Here is a 23,707-nt window from a genome sequence, read left to right as displayed (position 1 = left end):
TGGTTCGATTCATGAGTGTATCCACAGCATGAGGAACCATAACCACTAGCATGTTGTTCATTACCAAACCAGCAGATTGTCGAATGGAGGCTGCAGCTGCGGCTGTAGCTCTCAAGCAACTAGGCAACGCTCTAGCTACCGGATCTAATGTTGATGAAAAATACGCACAAGGGCGTTGTTTATCACCAAATTTCTGTGTCAAAACACTCAACGCGCAACCTTCTCTCTCATGGACATAGAGCGTGAATGGTTTACTGTAATCGGGTGTACCCAATACAGGAGCTGAACACAGTGCATTTCGTAACTCAGAAAAACTCTCCTGGCATTCGGCAGACCATGGCACTGGACTCGGAACATTTTTCCCAGTCAAAGCTACCAACGGTTTCGCCAAAAGAGAAAAATTTGGGATCCATTGCCTACAATATGAGGTAATACCTAAAAAGGTACGTACTTCTCTCTGCGTGCTAGGAACATTCATCTGTGTAATTGCTTTTATTCTCTCTGGGGTCAACTTCCTTCCCTCCTTTGACAAGAGATGACCTAGGTAGGTCACTTCTTGGCAACAGTATTGCATTTTTGAAGGTGACACCTTGTGATTCAAGTTTGACAAATGATGCAATAAAGAAATTGTAGCTGTTTTGCAAGTTTCCTTGTCATCGGCAGCCACTAGAAGATCATCGACATATTGTATTAAAGCAGAACCAGGAGGAAGTACAAATGAGTCTAACTGGCTTTTTAATGCTTGACTGTAGATGGATGGGCTTTCACAATAACCTTGTGGAGCGCGTTTAAACCTGAAGCTTCGTCCTCCTAGAGAGAAACCGAAGATATCTCTGCTTTCCTCGGCTATCGGAATGCTGAAAAAGGCATTTTTCAAGTCGATAACCGAAAACCATGCTGCTGTAGCAGGAATTAACGTTAACAATGCAGTAATGTCTGGAACCACAGGAAACTGTGGAATCACAATTTTATTAACCTCTCTAAGATCAATTACAAATCTATATACTGGAGGTTTTGTTGGGTCAGTTCGTTTCAGAATGGGCAGTACAGGACTATTGCAGACATTACCTCTAGTTTCTTCTATAACGCCTTTCTTGATCAGATCTTGTACTATCAGTAGGAGCGCACGCTCACCTTCACTAGATATTCTGTATTGTGGAATTCGTGGAAATTTTACATTCGCTTTCAAAGTTACTACATATGGTGGAATTTCTAAAAGACCTACATCATTAGGACCAGTCGCCCAAAGAGTATCAGGGAGTGAATGCAGCTCTGGTGGGAGTGCATCCATCGACAAGTACATTGGAGAGATGATTCTTTTACCCAACGTAAGACGTACTCCTTCTGGAGAGCAGTACAATGTTGCATATAGGCGTTTTAACAAGTCTAAACCAAGCAGATTTTCATTACAACCTGTCGTCAAAATCAGGGGTGCTTTCAATTGTCGGGGTCCAACAGAAATAGACAAAGGACCAGAAACAGGGTTGTGAACAGGGGCGCCTGAAAAACCTACTGAAATGTTTGTTGAGCCAGACAAAGGTGCGCCAGGGAGTTTCGCATGTATGATAGAACTTTTTGCTGCACCAGTATCCAACAGAAACGGTTCGACTATACCTGATGTTGCTACTGCGACATAAGGCCCACTCTGATCTACTGGAACTGATACTACTCCCTCTCTTTGTCCATGGCTGTCCTAGTACTCCCTTGGCTGACCTTCCTCACTAGCTTCATAGTAATCTTCAACATGATACTGTTGAGACCTATTCTGTTGGGCAGATTGTCCATTTCGTTGGTCGAAATAATTAGAAGGGCGATCACTTGTCTGTGGAGGCATAGCACCTCTTCCTCGACCTCTAGAGTTCTGCATATAACCACCACGACCTCTCTGAGCTACCGCAGTATTATTTTGTGCCCGTACCGGACACTCAGTCTTATAATGGCCTTCCATTTTGCAATAAGCACACTGATTCCATTGGTACTGTGGCCTCTGAGAATTATACTCCGTTCTTTGATATGACCCTTGCTGTGTATTGGTCTGATTGGTGCGAGGCGGATATGCTTGCTGTAAAAGAACTTTAGTTTTAACTCTTTCGTCTTTTTATCTGATTTTTCTTTCTCCTCTTTGTCCCTATTTTCATAGTACTGGGCAGTAGCAAGTATTTGCGCAGTCGTAGAGACAGCCCACGCACTTTCAGAATTCTTTAATTTACCACTAAGTTCTGGCAACAGATTGTGCACAAATTTATCAACAAATAATCTCTGGCCTCCTTCTGTGCTCATATCCTGACCACTGTGATCCACGAAAGTCTCCTCGAATCTTGTGAAAAAGTCGGAGACGCTTTCGTCTTTCTTTTGTTTGCACGCGGACAATTTGTCCCAGTTAACGCGTAATGCTGGCTTTAGGGTCTTCATTAAGTCGATTATTCTACCGGGCAAATTAGCAATTAAGGGTTCAGGTTTAGAACCACCTATTTGTTGACCATCCGCTGCAATTATAGCTGCCCAATCACCACCTAGGGCAACTGGATGATTCTCTTTACGAATTTTAGCCCAAATTGGTTGCGGTACTACATTACCAAATAGCAGATCTATGTCAGCTAGATTTAATACACAAGCGTCAACTGTCTGAGCCAACTCTTTGTAATACCCTGCAGGATTTTTACGCGGATCTGGCAAGGCCTGTTTCACTGCTAATACTTCAGCTCGCTTCCATGGAATATGTATCCATACTCTCTGGAATTGGGCCGGAGCGGCTGCAATACCAAGGTTTACATTAGCTTGCACAGCTTCACGCCAAATTGGTGGAACCTCTCTCATTGGATATTGACGATTTTGTTTCGTACTACGTTTCTCTGACTCCCTCGGAGAACGAAGGGATGGGTCAATCCTATAACTTAAAATCAGTTCCATCGCTTCTTTTATATTTTGTCCAACTATCATACCTGCAGCAAACTCTTTCTGAACATTAATTAATTCTTCTAGATTTGATTCAGGGTCATCCTCTTCCAATTCCTCACGTAGAAGGAAACACATTTCATCGAACACATATCGTTGTGTCGGTTCATTCCATTGCATAAACGTATCTAATACATCTTGTACATTATATCTTCCAACTTTCGAAATCCATCTAAGAGCAGTGGAATCTAATATCCCTCTTTCTTCAGTACTGGGAAGCTGACTACGTCTCTGCACAGAGTCAGAGGTAGGAGTCTTAATCAGAGTTTTATAGAAGGGAGATAGAATGTTAGAGACAGAATCAGTGATTCTTCGACGAACAGAAAGTGGAGTCATAATATTAGCAGAAGCAGTAAATAGAGTAGCAGTCGGAACAGATAGATTAGAAACAGTAGGAGTAGCGGGCAAAACAGCTTGTGAACTAGCAGGTGTGAGCGATACAGGTATAGGTAAAGAAGCCGGCAACCCTGAAAGAGGGGGTGCCGAAGGAACATTAATATTGACCACAGGAGGTACAGGAACTTGATTCAGAGGAACGGGAACACCAGGTTGTCCAGCAACCGGTAATTGAACATTCGGTATAGGTGGAGCCGTAGCACCCTGTGCATACGGTGGGGGTGATCGTAACAAGTAAGATAACAGGGGATCCTTTTCAGGGTCCTCTACTATCTTAGCTGTACTTGATGGCAAAGCAGGATAGCACTTGTCTATTGCTAAATTATGCTCTCTATTGGCCACCTCCATCGCTTTCTCAGACTCGTTGAGTTGCAGCTGCTTAGCAGACTGTTCTAAAGTCAACTCTTGTTCTTTCTGTTCTTTTTTCAACTTTTTAATTTCTCTCTGTTTAGATTCTTTTCGCCAATAACGGAAAGAATCAAACATTGCCGGCCGGGCTTTCTTCTTGAACAATTTCGTTTCTAAATTATCAAGAACTTGAGGTTCGAAACTACCATGCAGTGGCCAACTAAGGACACCATCTTTCTCTGTGTAGTGGATCCATACCTCGTTATAAGAGATAGGGCCCACACCAAATTTGCAATATAGATCATAAAGGGGAGTTCCAATCGGAGGAACCAAACACGAGTCCTCCAACTGGGAATCACTGTTGCAACTAAAACAAGACAACATACAATTTTTCCGACTTACCATTTTATAACCCGGAACACAAAACAGACGAAACACAAATTAAAGAAAGGTGCGCACTTGAACCAAGAACTTAGGCCTACCAGAACTGACAAACGTATCGATACCCGAACTGAACTGAATGATTATCGTAACCAGAATAACCAGCGACAATCTTATAAAACCGAACCAAACCAAGAACTAAAAGGATTAGCAAAACAGAAACAACCCTTACGAAGTAACCAACTATCAACCACTTAATACTTAACTGAGGCACTGAAGACGTCACCAAGGAGAAACCCGTCACGTCTCGCCGTACTAAGGACTGCACCTCGGGTCCAAGACAGGGCGACGGTCAAGGCAACGAACCACTGCAGCCGTCTGAACGGGAACCCTCGTGGAAGAGAACGTCGGGCCACTTTTGCGATATGCCGGGATCGATGAAGTGGGGCGCCTCCCTCTGAAATCTTCACACGAAGCTTCTCGAACTCTTCAGGCTTTTGGACCGGTACCGAATGACGTCGCCCCACGTTGGGCGCCAATTGGAGTTCTGGACTTTTTGGTTCCGTCAAGAGGTGTCAGGGACAACACCCGAAGACCCCGGAGTTCAACCTGTCTCGGTGCACAAACAAACAGAAACACGGGCTTCTCGATGGTGGCGTCAAAGACCAAAGGTTTATTACTGCAGGGACACAGAAGTCACAGAAACTACACATGGGCAGTATCTAGGAGCCTGTTCAATTTGTACAAAGAGGGTTGTTCCTTATATACTGAATATTGGGCTTCAGGCAAATTTCTTTACATGTTAGCACATTCCAAAACCTTTGTATCTTAAACAATAAATATTTGGCGTTGCACAGGAATCGTCATCAATATCTGATGTCAAAACATTACGAACGAGGGGTTCCCACTATTCCATCATAATCCCATGTCAACTTCTCATTCAAGACCCGGACCGCCTCATCGTAAATTTCGTTACCTCCCCCTAATAAAGGCCCAGAAGGAAAGGAGCAGAGCCAGGTGCAGAAGATAGAAAAGTAGGATAAGAGATGTTTGTGGGTCGTAAATGGGCACGGCTACCAGCTTCGGCCGCCTAATCATGATCAGACCAACGAACACGAGAACCAGTATAGCAGGACTGGCCTCAGGCTGGGGAGGCAGCTCTTGCCGAGTCATGCTGCCACAGCGTTGCTGGCCTAAGGTGCACGTGTCACTAGCAAGGTGAATTGCCGGCTTAAACCTACGTGTCCTTAAATGAAAAAGAGGTCATTGCGTGTCCATTGACTATGTGAGGGCAAGGAATACAAAATGGCTTCCTTGTTCTAAGATGGATGCCACGGGTAGAACAGAAATGTGTTTGTAACAGGAGTGCTCTTGCTCGTAGCATAGCGAAAACACCAGGATATACTAAATGGATCATTTGCGGTTCATTGATACCAAAATTATGTATTTGCGACTATGTTACAAACACGGGTTAAATCGTCACGGAACCTCATTGGTGGCTACTTTCCAAAGCTTCTGATGCCCCAATGTTCCTTCATCTTGTTGTCAGACGTGAATTGGAAAAGCAACCAAATTAACAAGCCTTTACCACTCATACATGGCAGAGGTTTATACTTTAATTCAATGAGCTAAGAAAAGCGTGTTGTGGGGCCCCTACGAGCCATGGTGCTTGCTTCATCATAATTGGGCAAGCACTCATTAGCCACAGCTCTGATCATGGGTCACTGAGGTCAGTTTCAATAATTCCTCAAAAACCTAACCATGCAGTCCCCCCTAACTGTGTAGTTATCTTGCTTTACTGCTGTTTGTGTGATTAGCTGGGAGGAGCTCACGGCAGCATCCTCCCTATAAAAGTATAGATGGACCGCTCCTTAACTTTTTCTTGCTTCACATAGAGATGGCTTGAGGAGGTACAGGGGAGATGCAGGTCTAATAGACAGAATAGAAGATCTGCGCCAGGTGTGTTTCTCTGCATTGGTGTCCCATCACAGGCCAACAAGTGTATGTGTGATCTTTGACTTCTGGCAGTTCACAAGCAGGCAACCAGGAAACGGTTTCAGCCTATCAACCACTGAGGAGACAAAGCCTTTGTATAAGGAATGAGGAAGCAATGAACACATTCAGCCTATCACTGGAGTTCCCTGAGTGTTTCGAATTATAAATTCTCCATGTCACTGTATGTTATTGAGCCCAAGTAGCTCGCCGTGATCGTATAGTGGTTAGTACTCTGCGTTGTAGCTGCAGCAACCTCGGTTCGAATCCGAGTCACGGCATTGTGGTTGGCAATGTCACGGCAGTTGGGTTTTTCTTTTACAGAATTACCAAATGTACCAGTTGTTTTTGTAAAATGTCTATTAAAAACAGATCCTTTAAAATATTTAAACGATTTAACGACAAATTATTTAAACACACATGATTATAAGATGTAGCCTTATTTTTGTTTTTAGGAGAGAATGTGCCTGCTGAAAAAAACATTATTTTTAAAAAGTGCATTGCAGGATATCAGGAATTTGCTGTGGCACACCTTGAAAACTTTCATGCAGATTATTTGCACAAAACTTACAGTCAGTTGTTGTGGCCGAGTGGTTAAGGCGATGGACTAGAAATCCATTGGGGTCTCCCCGCGCAGGTTCGAATCCTGCCAACAACGAGGAACTTTTTAACATCGGCTACAATTTCAGAAGTTAACCTTTAGAATTTCTTCCATGTCAGTTTTATAAATAGGTGGCTTATTTTGGTGTCACTATTGCCCTTTCACATATTTATTATCGCTACCCCTTTCATATCTTTGCTATAACTCTCGTCCTACATTAGCGCTGGTGCAAACACTTCAAATTATTATACCCTGGCTCTCTCAGTCATACCATTCATGCACTTGAAACTTACTTTACCAATAAAAGAAGCAAATAGAAAAATAAAACAAAAGTGCTTGCTGGATTAGGCAAACACACTTCATAAAACTGCATTTTCTTTTCTATTCTCCCCGTGTTACAAGCTTAACTGCTCCCTGTGTAATTTCTCTTAGCCTGCTGTCCCAGGAAGAGAATTTTATCTACAGGCTCTTTCCGTGTTTTTTTCCTAGTATTTCTTTCCCTTTTCTTAGATTTGTAACTGTTCCTTTACGTGCTCTATTTAGGCGCCATTATTCTCATTTGAGCTCCTTGTACCTGCTGCTGTTTTCTCCACACCTCATACTGCCTTTTCCCTCTTTCTCTCTTTCTCTGAGGTTGGTGGCTACTTTCCAAAGCTTCTGATGCCCCAATGTTCCTTCATCTTGTTGTCAGACGTGAATTGGAAAAGCAACCAAATTAACAAGCCTTTACCACTCATACATGGCAGAGGTTTATACTTTAATTCAATGAGCTAAGAAAAGCGTGTTGTGGGGCCCCTACGAGCCATGGTGCTTGCTTCATCATAATTGGGCACGCAGTCATTAGCCACAGCTCTGATCATGGGTCACTGAGGTCAGTTTCAATAATTCCTCAAAAACCTATCCATGCAGTCCCCCCTAACTGTGTAGTTATCTTGCTTTACTGCTGTTTGTGTGATTAGCTGGGAGGAGCTCACGGCAGCATCCTCCCTATAAAAGTGTAGATGGACCGCTCCTTAACTTTTTCTTGCTTCACATACAGATGGCTTGAGGAGGTACAGGGGAGATGCAGGTCTAATAGACAGAATAGAAGATCTGCGCCAGGTGTGTTTCTCTGCATTGGTGTCCCATCACATGCCCACAAGTGTATGTGTGATCTTTGACTTCTGGCAGTTCACAAGCAGGCGGCCAGGAAACGGTTTCAGCCTATCAACCACTGAGGAGACAAAGCCTTTGTATAAGCAATGAGGAAGCAATGAACACATTCAGCCTATCACAGGAGTTCCCTGAGTGTTCCGAATTATAAATTCTCCATGTCACTGTATGTTATTGAGCCCAAGTAGCTCGCCATGATCGTATAGTGGTTAGTACTCTGCGTTGTGGCCGCAGCAACCTCGGTTCGAATCCGAGTCACGGCAGTTGGGTTTTTCTTTTACAGAATTACCAAATGTACCAGTTGTTTTTGTAAAATGTCTATTAAAAACAGATCCTTTAAAATATTTAAACGATCTAACGACAAATTATTTAAACACACATGATTATAAGATGTAGCCTTATTTTTGTTTTTAGGAGAGAATGTGCCTGCTGAAAAAAACATTATTTTTAAAAAGTGCATTGCAGGATATCAGGAATTTTCTGTGGGACACCTTGAAAACTTTCATACAGATTATTTGCACAAAACTTGCAGTCAGTTGTTGTGGCCGAGTAGTTAAGGCGATGGACTAGAAATCCATTGGGGTCCCCCCGCGCAGGTTCGAATCCTGCCAACAATGAGAAACTTTTTAACATCGGCTACAATTTCAGAAGCTAACCTTTAGAATTTCTTCCATGTCAGTTTTATAAAGAGGTGCCTTATTTTGGTGTCACTATTGCCCTTTCACATATTTATTATCGCTACCCCTTTCATATCTTTGCTATAACTCTCGTCCTACATTAGCGCTGGTGCAAACACTTCAAATTATTATACCCTGGCTCTCTCAGTCATACCATTCATGCACTTGAAACTTACTTTACCAATAAAAGAAGCAAATAGAAAAATAAAACAAAAGTGCTTGCTGGATTAGGCAACACACTTCATAAAACTGCATTTTCTTTTCTATTCTCCCCGTGTTACAAGCTTAACTGCTCCCTGTGTAATTTCTCTTAGCCTGCTGTCCCAGGAAGAGAATTTTATCTACAGGCTCTTTCCGTGTTTTTTTCCTAGTCTTTCTTTCCTTTTTCTTAGATTTGTAACTGTTCCTTTACGTGCTCTATTTAGGCGCCATTAATCTCATTTGAGCTCCTTGTACCTGCTGCTGTTTTCTCCACACCTCATACTGCCTTTTCCCTCTTTCTCTCTTTCTCTGAGGTTGGTGGCTACTTTCCAAAGCTTCTGATGCCCCAATGTTCCTTCATCTTGTTGTCAGACGTGATTTGGAAAAGCAACCAAATTAACAAGCCTTTACCACTCATATATGGCAGAGGTTTATACTTTAATTGAGCTAAGAAAAGCGTGTTGTGGGGCCCCTACGAGCCATGGTGCTTGCTTCATCATAATTAGGCACGCAGTCATTAGCCACAGCTCTGATCATGGGTCACTGAGGTCAGTTTCAATAATTCCTCAAAAACCTAACCATGCAGTCCCCCCTAACTGTGTAGTTATCTTGCTTTACTGCTGTTTGTGTGATTAGCTGGGAGGAGCTCATGGCAGCATCCTCCCTATAAAAGTGTAGATGGACCGCTCCTTAACTCTTTCTTGCTTCACATACAGATGGCTTGAGGAGGTACAGGGGAGATGCAGGTCTACTAGACAGTATAGAAGATCTGCACCAGGTGTGTTTCTCTGCATTGGTGTCCCATCACAGGCCCAGAAGTGTATGTGTGATCTTTGACTCCTGGCAGTTCACAAGCAGGTGGCCAGGAAACAGTTTCAGCCTATCAACCACTGAGGAGACAAAGCCTTTGTATAAGGAATGAGGAAGCAATTAACACATTCAGCCTATCACAGGAGTTCCCTGAGTGTACCGGAATATAAATTCTCCATGTCACTGTATGTTATTGAGCCCAAGTAGCTCGCCGTGATCGTATAGTGGTTAGTACTCTGCGTTGTGGCCGCAGCAACCTCGGTTCGAATCCAAGTCACGGCATTGTGGTTGGCAATGTCACGGCAGTTGGGTTTTTCTTTTACAGAATTACCAAATGTACCAGTTGTTTTTGTAAAATGTCTATTAAAAACAGATCCTTTAAAATATTTAAATGATCTAACGACAAATTATTTTAACACACATGATTATAAGATGTAGCTATATTGTACCTACTGACATAAATTATCGTTCTTGAACCTATTTGCGGTGGGGGAATGGAGCTCTCCCCCATGCCAATCAGAATGCAGATGAATGCAGTTGCAGTTGAGTGACCTGTATTGTGGCTGTCTAGAGGGAATGCACAAATGTAGCTGTCTCGCAGCCCAATCCAGACGTCAATTGGAGACAGGTTTTCAGGCAAATAGAGCAGTAAGTGCAGAGAAATGCTCACTCTCTAAAAATGGCATTTATAAAGTAGTAAAGTTAAATCCAACCTCACCAGTAAATAGGATTTATCAATCAATAAATAAAGCTTCTCCTCTCTGATATGGAATTACCCCCCAAAAAGTATAAGGGAATACCCAATGCTAACCTACGAGAGGGGCAGACCTCACAATAGTGAAAAATGTAATAGACTGTTTTGTACTACCAGGACATGCAAACTACCACAGTACATGTCTTACCTTTTACTTACATAGCATGATGCCCCTAGGACTACCTAGGGCCTACCTTTTGGTTAATTATATGTAATAAAATTGGAGTTTAAGGCTTGGCAAGTAGTTTTAAATGGCAAGTCGAAGTGGCAGTACACTGCAGCACAGGCACTGCAGTAGCAGGCTTGAGACAGGTTTGAAATGATACTTTTTTGGGCGGCACAATCAGTTCCTGGGTATATGGTATACCACTTTATAAGGGGCTTTCAAGTCAATGAAATCTGTCAGTCAGGTATACTCCAATTACACACATGATTAGGGAAGAAGCACGTTCACTTCAGCACTGATTAGTAGCAATAAAGTGATCAGAGTCCTAAGGCCAACAAAAAGATACAGCAAAATGCGTAGGTGAAAAGCAATAAGGTAGGGTTGAGGCCACCTTAAGAATGCAAGGTCTAACAAAAACAAACTAAGGATAACATGAGTAAAACATCAGGTTTCTCTACGGCATTTGGTGAGACAAGTGTGCCTTCTTTTATCTTCCATAAATGCAACCTTTCCCTGACCCCTTTATTATATAGCTCTTCAAGTAAAAAAGATAAAGCACTTACAAAGGAGCCTCAAATACTCAAAGATGGTAGACTTCTGTAATATGGGCCATAGACTAAAAGCAGCACGAAAACAGAGTGCAATAGGGTCCCAAAAACTTGAGTGCCACATGAGAGTATGCATGAAAGCCTATCCTTTTCCAAACTAGAGATATACTCATGCAATTTTTGTTTTTAGGAGAGAATGTGCCTGCTGAAAAATACATTATTTTAAAAAAGTGCATTGCAGAATACCAGGAATTTGCTGTGGGACACCTTGAAAACTTTCATACAGATTATTTGCACAAAACTTACAGTCAGTTGTTGTGGCCGAGTGGTTAAGGCGATGGACTAGAAATCCATTGGAGTCTCCCCGCGCAGGTTCGAATCCTGCCAACAACGAGAAACTTTTTAACATCGGCTACAATTTCAGAAGTTAACCTTTAGAATTTCTTCCATGTCAGTTTTATAAATAGGTGGCTTATTTTGGTGTCACTATTGCCCTTTCACATATTTATTATCGCTACCCCTTTCATATCTTTGCTATAACTCTCGTCCTACATTAGCGCTGGTGCAAACACTTCAAATTATTATACCCTGGCTCTCTCAGTCATACCATTCATGCACTTGAAACTTACTTTACCAATAAAAGAAGCAAATAGAAAAATAAAATAAAAGTGCTTGCTGGATTAGGCAAACACACTTCATAAAACTGCATTTTCTTTTCTATTCTCCCCGTGTTACAAGCTTAACTGCTCCCTGTGTAATTTCTCTTAGCCTGCTGTCCCAGGAAGAGAATTTTATCTACAGGCTCTTTCCGTGTTTTTTTCCTAGTCTTTCTTTCCCTTTTCTTAGATTTGTAACTGTTCCTTTATGTGCTCTATTTAGGCGCCATTAATCTCATTTGAGCTCCTTGTACCTGCTGCTGTTTTCTCCACACCTCATACTGCCTTTTCCCTCTTTCTCTCTTTCTCTGAGGTTGGTGGCTACTTTCCAAAGCTTCTGATGCCCCAATGTTCCTTCATCTTGTTGTCAGACGTGAATTGGAAAAGCAACCAAATTAACAAGCCTTTACCACTCATACATGGCAGAGGTTTATACTTTAATTCAATGAGCTAAGAAAAGCGTGTTGTGGGGCCCCTACGAGCCATGGTGCTTGCTTCATCATAATTGGGCGCGCAGTCATTAGCCACAGCTCTGATCATGGGTCACTGAGGTCAGTTTCAATAATTCCTCAAAAACCTAACCATGCAGTCCCCCCTAACTGTATAGTTATCTTGCTTTACTGCTGTTTGTGTGATTAGCTGGGAGGAGCTCACGGCAGCATCCTCCCTATAAAAGTATAGATGGACCGCTCCTTAACTTTTTCTTGCTTCACATACAGATGGCTTGAGGAGGTACAGGGGAGATGCAGGTCTAATAGACAGAATAGAAGATCTGCGCCAGGTGTGTTTCTCTGCATTGGTGTCCCATCACAGGCCAACAAGTGTATGTGTGATCTTTGACTTCTGGCAGTTCACAAGCAGGCAACCAGGAAACGGTTTCAGCCTATCAACCACTGAGGAGACAAAGCCTTTGTATAAGGAATGAACACATTCAGCCTATCACTGGAGTTCCCTGAGTGTTTCGAATTATAAATTCTCCATGTCACTGTATGTTATTGAGCCCAAGTAGCTCGCCGTGATCGTATAGTGGTTAGTACTCTGCGTTGTGGCTGCAGCAACCTCGGTTCGAATCCTAGTCACGGCATTGTGGTTGGCAATGTCACGACAGTTGGGATTTTCTTTTACAGAATTACCAAATGTACCAGTTGTTTTTGTAAAATGTCTATTAAAAACAGATCCTTTAAAATATTTAAACGATTTAACGACGAATTATTTAAACACACATGATTATAAGATGTAGCCTTATTTTTGTTTTTAGGAGAGAATGTGCCTGCTGAAAAAAACATTATTTTTAAAAAGTGCATTGCAGGATATCAGGAATTTGCTGTGGCACACCTTGAAAACTTTCATGCAGATTATTTGCACAAAACTTACAGTCAGTTGTTGTGCCAGAGTGGTTAAGGCGATGGACTAGAAATCCATTGGGGTCTCCCCGCGCAGGTTCGAATCCTGCCAACAACGAGAAACTTTTTAACATCGGCTACAATTTCAAAAGTTAACCTTTAGAATTTCTTCCATGTCAGTTTTATAAATAGGTGGCTTATTTTGGGGTCACTATTGCCCTTTCACATATTTATTATCGCTACCCCTTTCATATCTTTGCTATAACTCTCGTCCTACATTAGCGCTGGTGCAAACACTTCAAATTATTATACCCTGGCTCTCTCAGTCATACCATTCATGCACTTGAAACTTACTTTACCAATAAAAGAAGCAAATAGAAAAATAAAACAAAAGTGCTTGCTGGATTAGGCAAACACACTTCATAAAACTGCATTTTCTTTTCTATTCTCCCCGTGTTACAAGCTTAACTGCTCCCTGTGTAATTTCTCTTAGCCTGCTGTCCCAGGAAGAGAATTTTATCTACAGGCTCTTTCCGTGTTTTTTTCCTAGTCTTTCTTTCCCTTTTCTTAGATTTGTAACTGTTCCTTTACGTGCTCTATTTAGGCGCCATTAATCTCATTTGAGATCCTTGTACCTGCTGCTGTTTTCTCCACACCTCATACTGCCTTTTCCCTCTTTCTCTCTTTCTCTGAGGTTGGTGGCTACTTTCCATAGCTTCTGATGCCCCAATGTTCCTTCATCTTGTTGTCAGACGTGAATTGGAAAAGCAACCAAATTAACAAGCCTTTACCACTCATACATGTCAGAGGTTTATACTTTAATTCAATGAGCTAAGAAAAGCGTGTTGTGGGGCCCCTACGAGCCATGGTGCTTGCTTCATCATAATTGGGCACGCAGTCATTAGCCACAGCTCTGATCATGGGTCACTGAGGTCAGTTTCAATAATTCCTCAAAAACCTATCCATGCAGTCCCCCCTAACTGTGTAGTTATCTTGCTTTACTGCTGTTTGTGTGATTAGCTGGGAGGAGCTCACGGCAGCATCCTCCCTATAAAAGTGTAGATGGACCGCTCCTTAACTTTTTCTTGCTTCACATACAGATGGCTTGAGGAGGTACAGGGGAGATGCAGGTCTAATAGACAGAATAGAAGATCTGCGCCAGGTGTGTTTCTCTGCATTGGTGTCCCATCACAGGCCCACAAGTGTATGTGTGATCTTTGACTTCTGGCAGTTCACAAGCAGGCGGCCAGGAAACGGTTTCAGCCTATCAACCACTGAGGAGACAAAGCCTTTGTATAAGCAATGAGGAAGCAATGAACACATTCAGCCTAACACAGGAGTTCCCTGAGTGTTCCGAATTATAAATTCTCCATGTCACTGTATGTTATTGAGCCCAAGTAGCTTGCCGTGATCGTATAATGGTTAGTACTCTGCGTTGTGGCCGCAGCAACCTCGGTTCGAATCCGAGTCACGGCATTGTGGTTGGCAATGTCACGGCAGTTGGGTTTTTCTTTTACAGAATTACCAAATGTACCAGTTGTTTTTGTAAAATGTCTATTAAAAACAGATCCTTTAAAATATTTAAACGATCTAACGACAAATTATTTAAACACACATGATTATAAAATGTAGCCTTATTTTTGTTTTTAGGAGAGAATGTGCCTGCTGAAAAAAACATTATTTTTAAAAAGTGCATTGCAGGATATCAGGAATTTGCTGTGGCACACCTTGAAAACTTTCATGCAGATTATTTGCACAAAACTTACAGTCAGTTGTTGTGGCCGAGTGGTTAAGGCGATGGACTAGAAATCCATTGGGGTCTCCCCGCGCAGGTTCGAATCCTGCCAACAACGAGAAACTTTTTAACATCGGCTACAATTTCAGAAGCTAACCTTTAGAATTTCTTCCATGTCAGTTTTATAAATAGGTGGCTTATTTTGGTGTCACTATTGCCCTTTCACATATTTATTATCGCTACCCCTTTCATATCTTTGCTATAACTCTCGTCCTACATTAGCGCTGGTGCAAACACTTCAAATTATTATACCCTGGCTCTCTCAGTCATACCATTCATGCACTTGAAACTTACTTTACCAATAAAAGAAGCAAATAGAAAAATAAAACAAAAGTGCTTGCTGGAATAGGCAACACACTTCATAAAACTGCATTTTCTTTTCTATTCTCCCCGTGTTACAAGCTTAACTGCTCCCTGTGTAATTTCTCTTAGCCTGTTGTCCCAGGAAGAGAATTTTATCTACAGGCTCTTTCCGTGTTTTTTTCCTAGTCTTTATTTCCTTTTTCTTAGATTTGTAACTGTTCCTTTACGTGCTCTATTTAGGCGCCATTATTCTCATTTGAGCTCCTTGTACCTGCTGCTGTTTTCTCCACACCTCATACTGCCTTTTCCCTCTTTCTCTCTTTCTCTGAGGTTGGTGGCTACTTTCCAAAGCTTCTGATGCCCCAATGTTCCTTCATCTTGTTGTCAGACGTGAATTGGAAAAGCAACCAAATTAACAAGCCTTTACCACTCATATATGGCAGAGGTTTATACTTTAATTGAGCTAAGAAAAGCGTGTTGTGGGGCCCCTACGAGCCATGGTGCTTGCTTCATCATAATTAGGCATGCAGTCATTAGCCACAGCTCTGATCATGGGTCACTGAGGTCAGTTTCAATAATTCCTCAAAAACCTAACCATGCAGTCCCCCCTAACTGTGTAGTTATCTTGCTTTACTGCTGTTTGTGTGATTAGCTGGGAGGAGCTCATGGCAGCAACCTCCCTATAAAAGTGTAGATGGACCGCTCCTTAACTCTTTCTTGCTCCACATACAGATGGCTTGAGGAGGTACAGGGGAGATGCGGGTCTACTAGACAGTATAGAAGATCTGCGCCAGGTGTGTTTCTCTGCATTGGTATCCCATCACAGGCCCACAAGTGTATGTGTGATCTTTGACTCCTGGCAGTTCACAAGCAGGCGGCCAGGAAACAGTTTCAGCCTATCAACCACTGAGGAGACAAAGCCTTTGTATAAGGAATGAGGAAGCAATTAACACATTCAGCCTATCACAGGAGTTCCCTGAGTGTACCGAATTATAAATTCTCCATGTCACTGTATGTTATTGAGCCCAAGTAGCTCGCCGTGATCGTATAGTGGTTAGTAGTCTGCGTTGTGGCCGCAGCAACCTCGGTTCGAATCCGAGTCATGGCATTGTGGTTGGCAATGTCACGGCAGTTGGGTTTTTCTTTTACAGAATTACAAAATGTACCAGTTGTTTTTGTAAAATGTCTATTAAAAACAGATCATTTAAAATATTTAAACGATCTAACGACAAATTATTTTAACACACATGATTATAAGATGTAGCTATATTGTACCTACTGACATAAATTATCGTTCTTGAACCTATTTGCGGTGGGGGAATGGAGCTCTCCCCCATGCCAATCAGAATGCAGATGAATGCAGTTGCAGTTGAGTGACCTGTATTGTGGCTGTCTAGAGGGAATGCACAAATGTAGCTGTCTCGCAGCCCAATCCAGACGTCAATTGGAGACAGGTTTTCAGGCAAATAGAGCAGTAAGTGCAGAGAAATGCTCACTCTCTAAAAATGGCATTTATAAAGTAGTAAAGTTAAATCCAACCTCACCAGTAAATAGGATTTATCAATAAATAAATAAAGCTTCTCCTCTCTGATATGGAATTACCCCCCAAAAAGTATAAGGGAATACCCAATGCTAACCTATGAGAGGGGCAGACCTCACAGTAGTGAAAAATGTAATAGACTGTTTTGTACTACCAGGACATGCAAACTACCACAGTACATGTCTTACCTTTTACTTACATAGCATGATGCCCCTAGGACTACCTAGGGCCTACCTTTTGGTTAATTATATGTAATAAAATTGGAGTTTAAGGCTTGGCAAGTAGTTTTAAATGGCAAGTCGAAGTGGCAGTACACTGCAGCACAGGCACTGCAGTAGCAGGCTTGAGACAGGTTTGAAATGATACTTTTTTGGGCGGCACAATCAGTTCCTGGGTATATGGTATACCACTTTACAAGGGGCTTTCAAGTCAATGAAATCTGTCAGTCAGGTATACTCCAATTACACCCATGATTAGGGAAGAAGCACGTTCACTTCAGCACTGATTAGTAGCAATAAAGTGATCAGAGTCCTAAGGCCAACAAAAAGATACAGCAAAATGCGTAGGTGAAAAGCAATAAGGTAGGGTTGAGGCCACCTTAAGAATGCAAGGTCTAACAAAAACAAACTAAGGATAACATGAGTAAAACATCAGGTTTCTCTACGGCATTTGGTGAGACAAGTGTGCCTTCTTTTATCTTCCATAAATGCAATCTTTCCCTGACCCCTTTATTATATAGCTCTTCAAGTAAAAAAGATAAAGCACTTACAAAGGAGCCTCAAATACTCAAAGATGGTAGACTTCTGTAATATGGGCCATAGACTAAAAGCAGCACGAAAACAGAGTGCAATAGGGTCCCAAAAACTTGAGTGCCACATGAGAGTATGCATGAAAGCCTATCCTTTTCCAAACTAGAGATATACTCATGCAATTTTTGTTTTTAGGAGAGAATGTGCCTGCTGAAAAATACATTATTTTAAAAAAGTGCATTGCAGAATACCAGGAATTTGCTGTGGGACACCTTGAAAACTTTCATACAGATTATTTGCACAAAACTTACAGTCAGTTTTTGTGGCCGAGTGGTTAAGGCGATGGACTAGAAATCCATTGGGGTCTCCCCGCGCAGGTTCGAATCCTGCCAATAACGAGAAACTTTTTAACATCGGCTACAATTTCAGAAGTTAACCTTTAGAATTTCTTCCATGTCAGTTTTATAAATAGGTGGCTTATTTTGGTGTCACTATTGCCCTTTCACATATTTATTATCGCTACCCCTTTCATATCTTTGCTATAACTCTCATCCTACATTAGCGCTGGTGCAAACACTTCAAATTATTATACCCTGGCTCTCTCAGTCATACCATTCATGCACTTGAAACTTACTTTACCAATAAAAGAAGCAAATAGAAAAATAAAACAAAAGTGCTTGCTGGATTAGGCAAACACACTTCATAAAACTGCATTTTCTTTTCTATTCTCCCCGTGTTACAAGCTTAACTGCTCCCTGTGTAATTTCTCTTAGCCTGCTGTCCCAGGAAGAGAATTTTATCTACAGGCTCTTTCCGTGTTTTTTTCCTAGTATTTCTTTCCCTTTTCTTAGATTTGTAACTGTTCCTTTATGTGCTCTATTTAGGCGCCATTAATCTCATTTGAGCTCCTTGTACCTGCTGCTGTTTTCTCCACACCTCATACTGCCTTTTCCCTCTTTCTCTCTTTCTCTGAGGTTGGTGGCTACTTTCCAAAGCTTCTGATGCCCCAATGTTCCTTCATCTTGTTGTCAGACGTGAATTGGAAAAGCACCCAAATTAACAAGCCTTTACCACTCATACATGGCAGAGGTTTATACTTTAATTCAATGAGCTAAGAAAAGCGTGTTGTGGGGCCCCTACGAGCCATGGTGCTTGCTTCATCATAATTGGGAGCGCAGTCATTAGCCACAGCTCTGATCATGGGTCACTGAGGTCAGTTTCAATAATTCCTCAAAAACCTAACCATGCAGTCCCCCCTAACTGTGTAGTTATCTTGCTTTACTGCTGTTTGTGTGATTAGCTGGGAGGAGCTCACGGCAGCATCCTCCCTATAAAAGTATAGATGGACCGCTCCTTAACTTTTTCTTGCTTCACATACAGATGGCTTGAGGAGGTACAGGGGAGATGCAGGTCTAATAGACAGAATAGAAGATCTGCGCCAGGTGTGTTTCTCTGCATTGGTGTCCCATCACAGGCCAACAAGTGTATGTGTGATCTTTGACTTCTGGCAGTTCACAAGCAGGCAACCAGGAAACGGTTTCAGCCTATCAACCACTGAGGAGACAAAGCCTTTGTATAAGGAATGAGGAAGCAATGAACACATTCAGCCTATCACTGGAGTTCCCTGAGTGTTTCGAATTATAAATTCTCCATGTCACTGTATGTTATTGAGCCCAAGTAGCTTGCCGTGATCGTATAGTGGTTAGTACTCTGCGTTGTAGCTGCAGCAACCTCGGTTCGAATCCGAGTCACGGCATTGTGGTTGGCAATGTCACGGCAGTTGGGTTTTTCTTTTACAGAATTACCAAATGTACCAGTCGTTTTTGTAAAATGTCTATTAAAAACAGATCCTTTAAAATATTTAAACGATTTAACGACAAATTATTTAAACACACATGATTATAAGATGTAGCCTTATTTTTGTTTTTAGGAGAGAATGTGCCTGCTGAAAAAAACATTATTTTTAAAAAGTGCATTGCAGGATATCAGGAATTTGCTGTGGCACACCTTGAAAACTTTCATGCAGATTATTTGCACAAAACTTACAGTCAGTTGTTGTGGCCGAGTGGTTAAGGCGATGGACTAGAAATCCATTGGGGTCTCCCCGCGCAGGTTCAAATCCTGCCAACAACGAGAAACTTTTTAACATCGGCTACAATTTCAGAAGTTAACCTTTAGAATTTCTTCCATGTCAGTTTTATAAATAGGTGGCTTATTTTGGTGTCACTATTGCCCTTTCACATATTTATTATCGCTACCCCTTTCATATCTTTGCTATAACTCTCATCCTACATTAGCGCTGGTGCAAACACTTCAAATTATTATACCCTGGTTCTCTCAGTCATACCATTCATGCACTTGAAACTTACTTTACCAATAAAAGAAGCAAATAGAAAAATAAAACAAAAGTGCTTGCTGGATTAGGCAAACACACTTCATAAAACTGCATTTTCTTTTCTATTCTCCCCGTGTTACAAGCTTAACTGCTCCCTGTGTAATTTCTCTTAGCCTGCTGTCCCAGGAAGAGAATTTTATCTACAGGCTCTTTCCGTGTTTTTTTCCTAGTCTTTCTTTCCCTTTTCTTAGATTTGTAACTGTTCCTTTATGTGCTCTATTTAGGCGCCATTAATCTCATTTGAGCTCCTTGTACCTGCTGCTGTTTTCTCCACACCTCATACTGCCTTTTCCCTCTTTCTCTCTTTCTCTGAGGTTGGTGGCTACTTTCCAAAGCTTCTGATGCCCCAATGTTCCTTCATCTTGTTGTCAGACGTGAATTGGAAAAGCACCCAAATTAACAAGCCTTTACCACTCATACATGGCAGAGGTTTATACTTTAATTCAATGAGCTAAGAAAAGCGTGTTGTGGGGCCCCTACGAGCCATGGTGCTTGCTTCATCATAATTGGGAGCGCAGTCATTAGCCACAGCTCTGATCATGGGTCACTGAGGTCAGTTTCAATAATTCCTCAAAAACCTAACCATGCAGTCCCCCCTAACTGTGTAGTTATCTTGCTTTACTGCTGTTTGTGTGATTAGCTGGGAGGAGCTCACGGCAGCATCCTCCCTATAAAAGTATAGATGGACCGCTCCTTAACTTTTTCTTGCTTCACATACAGATGGCTTGAGGAGGTACAGGGGAGATGCAGGTCTAATAGACAGAATAGAAGATCTGCGCCAGGTGTGTTTCTCTGCATTGGTGTCCCATCACAGGCCAACAAGTGTATGTGTGATCTTTGACTTCTGGCAGTTCACAAGCAGGCAACCAGGAAACGGTTTCAGCCTATCAACCACTGAGGAGACAAAGCCTTTGTATAAGGAATGAGGAAGCAATGAACACATTCAGCCTATCACTGGAGTTCCCTGAGTGTTTCGAATTATAAATTCTCCATGTCACTGTATGTTATTGAGCCCAAGTAGCTTGCCGTGATCGTATAGTGGTTAGTACTCTGCGTTGTAGCTGCAGCAACCTCGGTTCGAATCCGAGTCACGGCATTGTGGTTGGCAATGTCACGGCAGTTGGGTTTTTCTTTTACAGAATTACCAAATGTACCAGTCGTTTTTGTAAAATGTCTATTAAAAACAGATCCTTTAAAATATTTAAACGATTTAACGACAAATTATTTAAACACACATGATTATAAGATGTAGCCTTATTTTTGTTTTTAGGAGAGAATGTGCCTGCTGAAAAAAACATTATTTTTAAAAAGTGCATTGCAGGATATCAGGAATTTGCTGTGGCACACCTTGAAAACTTTCATGCAGATTATTTGCACAAAACTTACAGTCAGTTGTTGTGGCCGAGTGGTTAAGGCGATGGACTAGAAATCCATTGGGGTCTCCCCGCGCAGGTTCAAATCCTGCCAACAACGAGAAACTTTTTAACATCGGCTACAATTTCAGAAGTTAACCTTTAGAATTTCTTCCATGTCAGTTTTATAAATAGGTGGCTTATTTTGGTGTCACTATTGCCCTTTCACATATTTATTATCGCTACCCCTTTCATATCTTTGCTATAACTCTCGTCCTACATTAGCGCTGGTGCAAACACTTCAAATTATTATACCCTGGCTCTCTCAGTCATACCATTCATGCACTTGAAACTTACTTTACCAATAAAAGAAGCAAATAGAAAAATAAAACAAAAGTGCTTGCTGGATTAGGCAAACACACTTCATAAAACTGCATTTTCTTTTCTATACTCCCCGTGTTACAAGCTTAACTGCTCCCTGTGTAATTTCTCTTAGCCTGCTGTCCCAGGAAGAGAATTTTATCTACAGGCTCTTTCCGTGTTTTTTTCCTAGTATTTCTTTCCCTTTTCTTAGATTTGTAACTGTTCCTTTACGTGCTCTATTTAGGCGCCATTATTCTCATTTGAGCTCCTTGTACCTGCTGCTGTTTTCTCCACACCTCATACTGCCTTTTCCCTCTTTCTCTCTTTCTCTGAGGTTGGTGGCTACTTTCCAAAGCTTCTGATGCCCCAATGTTCCTTCATCTTGTTGTCAGACGTGAATTGGAAAAGCAACCAAATTAACAAGCCTTTACCACTCATACATGGCAGAGGTTTATACTTTAATTCAATGAGCTAAGAAAAGCGTGTTGTGGGGCCCCTACGAGCCATGGTGCTTGCTTCATCATAATTGGGCACGCAGTCATTAGCCACAGCTCTGATCATGGGTCACTGAGGTCAGTTTCAATAATTCCTCAAAAACCTATCCATGCAGTCCCCCCTAACTGTCTAGTTATCTTGCTTTACTGCTGTTTGTGTGATTAGCTGGGAGGAGCGCACTTCAGCATCCTCCCTATAAAAGTGTAGATGGACCGCTCCTTAACTTTTTCTTGCTTCACATACAGATGGCTTGAGGAGGTACAGGGGAGATGCAGGTCTAATAGACAGAATAGAAGATCTGCGCCAGGTGTGTTTCTCTGCATTGGTGTCCCATCACAGGCCCACAAGTGTATGTGTGATCTTTGACTTCTGGCAGTTCACAAGCACGCGGCCAGGAAACGGTTTCACCCTATCAACCACTGAGGAGACAAAGCCTTTGTATAAGCAATGAGGAAGCAATGAACACATTCAGCCTATCACAGGAGTTCCCTGAGTGTTCCGAATTATAAATTCTCCATGTCACTGTATGTTATTGAGCCCAAGTAGCTTGCCGTGATCGTATAGTGGTTAGTACTCTGCGTTGTGGCCGCAGCAACCTCGGTTCGAATCCGAGTCACGGCATTGTGGTTGGCAATGTCACGGCAGTTGGGTTTTTCTTTTACAGAATTACCAAATGTACCAGTTGTTTTTGTAAAATGTCTATTAAAAACAGATCCTTTAAAATATTTAAACGATCTAACGACAAATTATTTAAACACAGATGATTATAAGATGTAGCCTTATTTTTGTTTTTAGGAGAGAATGTGCCTGCTGAAAAAAAATTATTTTTAAAAAGTGCATTGCAGGATATCAGGAATTTGCTGTGGCACACCTTGAAAACTTTCATGCAGATTATTTGCACAAAACTTACAGTCAGTTGTTGTGGCCGAGTGGTTAAGGCGATGGACTAGAAATCCATTGGGGTCTCACCGCGCAGGTTCTAATCCTGCCAACAACGTGAAACTTTTTAACATCGGCTACAATTTCAGAAGTTAACCTTTAGAATTTCTTCCATGTCAGTTTTATAAATAGGTGGCTTATTTTGGTGTCACTATTGCCCTTTCACATATTTATTATCGCTACCCCTTTCATATCTTTGCTAAAACTCTCGTCCTACATTAGCGCTGGTGCAAACACTTCAAATTATTATACCCTGGCTCTCTCAGTCATACCATTCATGCACTTGAAACTTACTTTACCAATAAAAGAAGCAAATAGAAAAATAAAACAAAAGTGCTTGCTGGATTAGGCAAACACACTTCATAAAACTGCATTTTCTTTTCTATTCTCTCCGTGTTACAAGCTTAACTGCTCCCTGTGTAATTTCTCTTAGCCTGCTGTCCCAGGAAGAGAATTTTATCTACAGGCTCTTTCCGTGTTTTTTTCCTAGTCTTTCTTTCCCTTTTCTTAGATTTGTAACTGTTCCTTTACGTGCTCTATTTAGGCGCCATTAATCTCATTTGAGCTCCTTGTACCTGCTGCTGTTTTCTCCACACCTCATACTGCATTTCCCTCTTTCTCTCTTTCTCTGAGGTTGGTGGCTACTTTCCAAAGCTTCTGATGCCCCAATGTTCCTTCATCTTGTTGTCAGACGTGAATTGGAAAAGCAACCAAATTAACAAGCCTTTACCACTCATATATGGCAGAGGTTTCTACTTTAATTGAGCTAAGAAAAGCGTGTTGTGGGGCCCCTACG

General features: G+C 41.7%; 15 non-coding genes across 15 annotated transcripts; all 15 read left to right on the top strand.

The window, feature by feature from the left end:
* The first annotated feature begins 6,281 nt into the window (after positions 1–6,281).
* TRNAY-GUA (transfer RNA tyrosine (anticodon GUA)) lies at positions 6,282–6,353 on the top strand. Its single transcript has one exon. It is a non-coding gene; the product is annotated as a tRNA-Tyr (tRNA).
* Positions 6,354–6,648: 295 nt separating this feature from the next.
* On the top strand, positions 6,649–6,730 carry TRNAS-AGA (transfer RNA serine (anticodon AGA)). The gene has a single exon. It is a non-coding gene; the product is annotated as a tRNA-Ser (tRNA).
* A 1,286-nt stretch (positions 6,731–8,016) lies between these two features.
* Positions 8,017–8,088, top strand: TRNAH-GUG (transfer RNA histidin (anticodon GUG)). The gene has a single exon. It is a non-coding gene; the product is annotated as a tRNA-His (tRNA).
* Positions 8,089–8,360: 272 nt separating this feature from the next.
* On the top strand, positions 8,361–8,442 carry TRNAS-AGA (transfer RNA serine (anticodon AGA)). Its single transcript has one exon. It is a non-coding gene; the product is annotated as a tRNA-Ser (tRNA).
* A 2,850-nt stretch (positions 8,443–11,292) lies between these two features.
* Positions 11,293–11,374, top strand: TRNAS-AGA (transfer RNA serine (anticodon AGA)). Its single transcript has one exon. It is a non-coding gene; the product is annotated as a tRNA-Ser (tRNA).
* A 1,642-nt stretch (positions 11,375–13,016) lies between these two features.
* TRNAS-AGA (transfer RNA serine (anticodon AGA)) lies at positions 13,017–13,098 on the top strand. Its single transcript has one exon. It is a non-coding gene; the product is annotated as a tRNA-Ser (tRNA).
* Positions 13,099–14,384: 1,286 nt separating this feature from the next.
* Positions 14,385–14,456, top strand: TRNAH-GUG (transfer RNA histidin (anticodon GUG)). The gene has a single exon. It is a non-coding gene; the product is annotated as a tRNA-His (tRNA).
* Positions 14,457–14,751: 295 nt separating this feature from the next.
* TRNAS-AGA (transfer RNA serine (anticodon AGA)) lies at positions 14,752–14,833 on the top strand. Its single transcript has one exon. It is a non-coding gene; the product is annotated as a tRNA-Ser (tRNA).
* Positions 14,834–17,683: 2,850 nt separating this feature from the next.
* Positions 17,684–17,765, top strand: TRNAS-AGA (transfer RNA serine (anticodon AGA)). The gene has a single exon. It is a non-coding gene; the product is annotated as a tRNA-Ser (tRNA).
* Positions 17,766–19,051: 1,286 nt separating this feature from the next.
* Positions 19,052–19,123, top strand: TRNAY-GUA (transfer RNA tyrosine (anticodon GUA)). The gene has a single exon. It is a non-coding gene; the product is annotated as a tRNA-Tyr (tRNA).
* Positions 19,124–19,418: 295 nt separating this feature from the next.
* On the top strand, positions 19,419–19,500 carry TRNAS-AGA (transfer RNA serine (anticodon AGA)). The gene has a single exon. It is a non-coding gene; the product is annotated as a tRNA-Ser (tRNA).
* Positions 19,501–20,786: 1,286 nt separating this feature from the next.
* TRNAY-GUA (transfer RNA tyrosine (anticodon GUA)) lies at positions 20,787–20,858 on the top strand. The gene has a single exon. It is a non-coding gene; the product is annotated as a tRNA-Tyr (tRNA).
* Positions 20,859–21,153: 295 nt separating this feature from the next.
* TRNAS-AGA (transfer RNA serine (anticodon AGA)) lies at positions 21,154–21,235 on the top strand. Its single transcript has one exon. It is a non-coding gene; the product is annotated as a tRNA-Ser (tRNA).
* Positions 21,236–22,521: 1,286 nt separating this feature from the next.
* TRNAH-GUG (transfer RNA histidin (anticodon GUG)) lies at positions 22,522–22,593 on the top strand. The gene has a single exon. It is a non-coding gene; the product is annotated as a tRNA-His (tRNA).
* Positions 22,594–22,887: 294 nt separating this feature from the next.
* On the top strand, positions 22,888–22,969 carry TRNAS-AGA (transfer RNA serine (anticodon AGA)). Its single transcript has one exon. It is a non-coding gene; the product is annotated as a tRNA-Ser (tRNA).
* The last annotated feature ends 738 nt before the right edge of the window (positions 22,970–23,707 follow it).

Source organism: Lissotriton helveticus, chromosome 12, assembly GCF_964261635.1.
Source record: "Lissotriton helveticus chromosome 12, aLisHel1.1, whole genome shotgun sequence".
Classification (NCBI taxonomy): Eukaryota; Metazoa; Chordata; class Amphibia; order Caudata; family Salamandridae; genus Lissotriton; species Lissotriton helveticus.
This window is presented reverse-complemented; position numbering and strand designations above follow the sequence as displayed.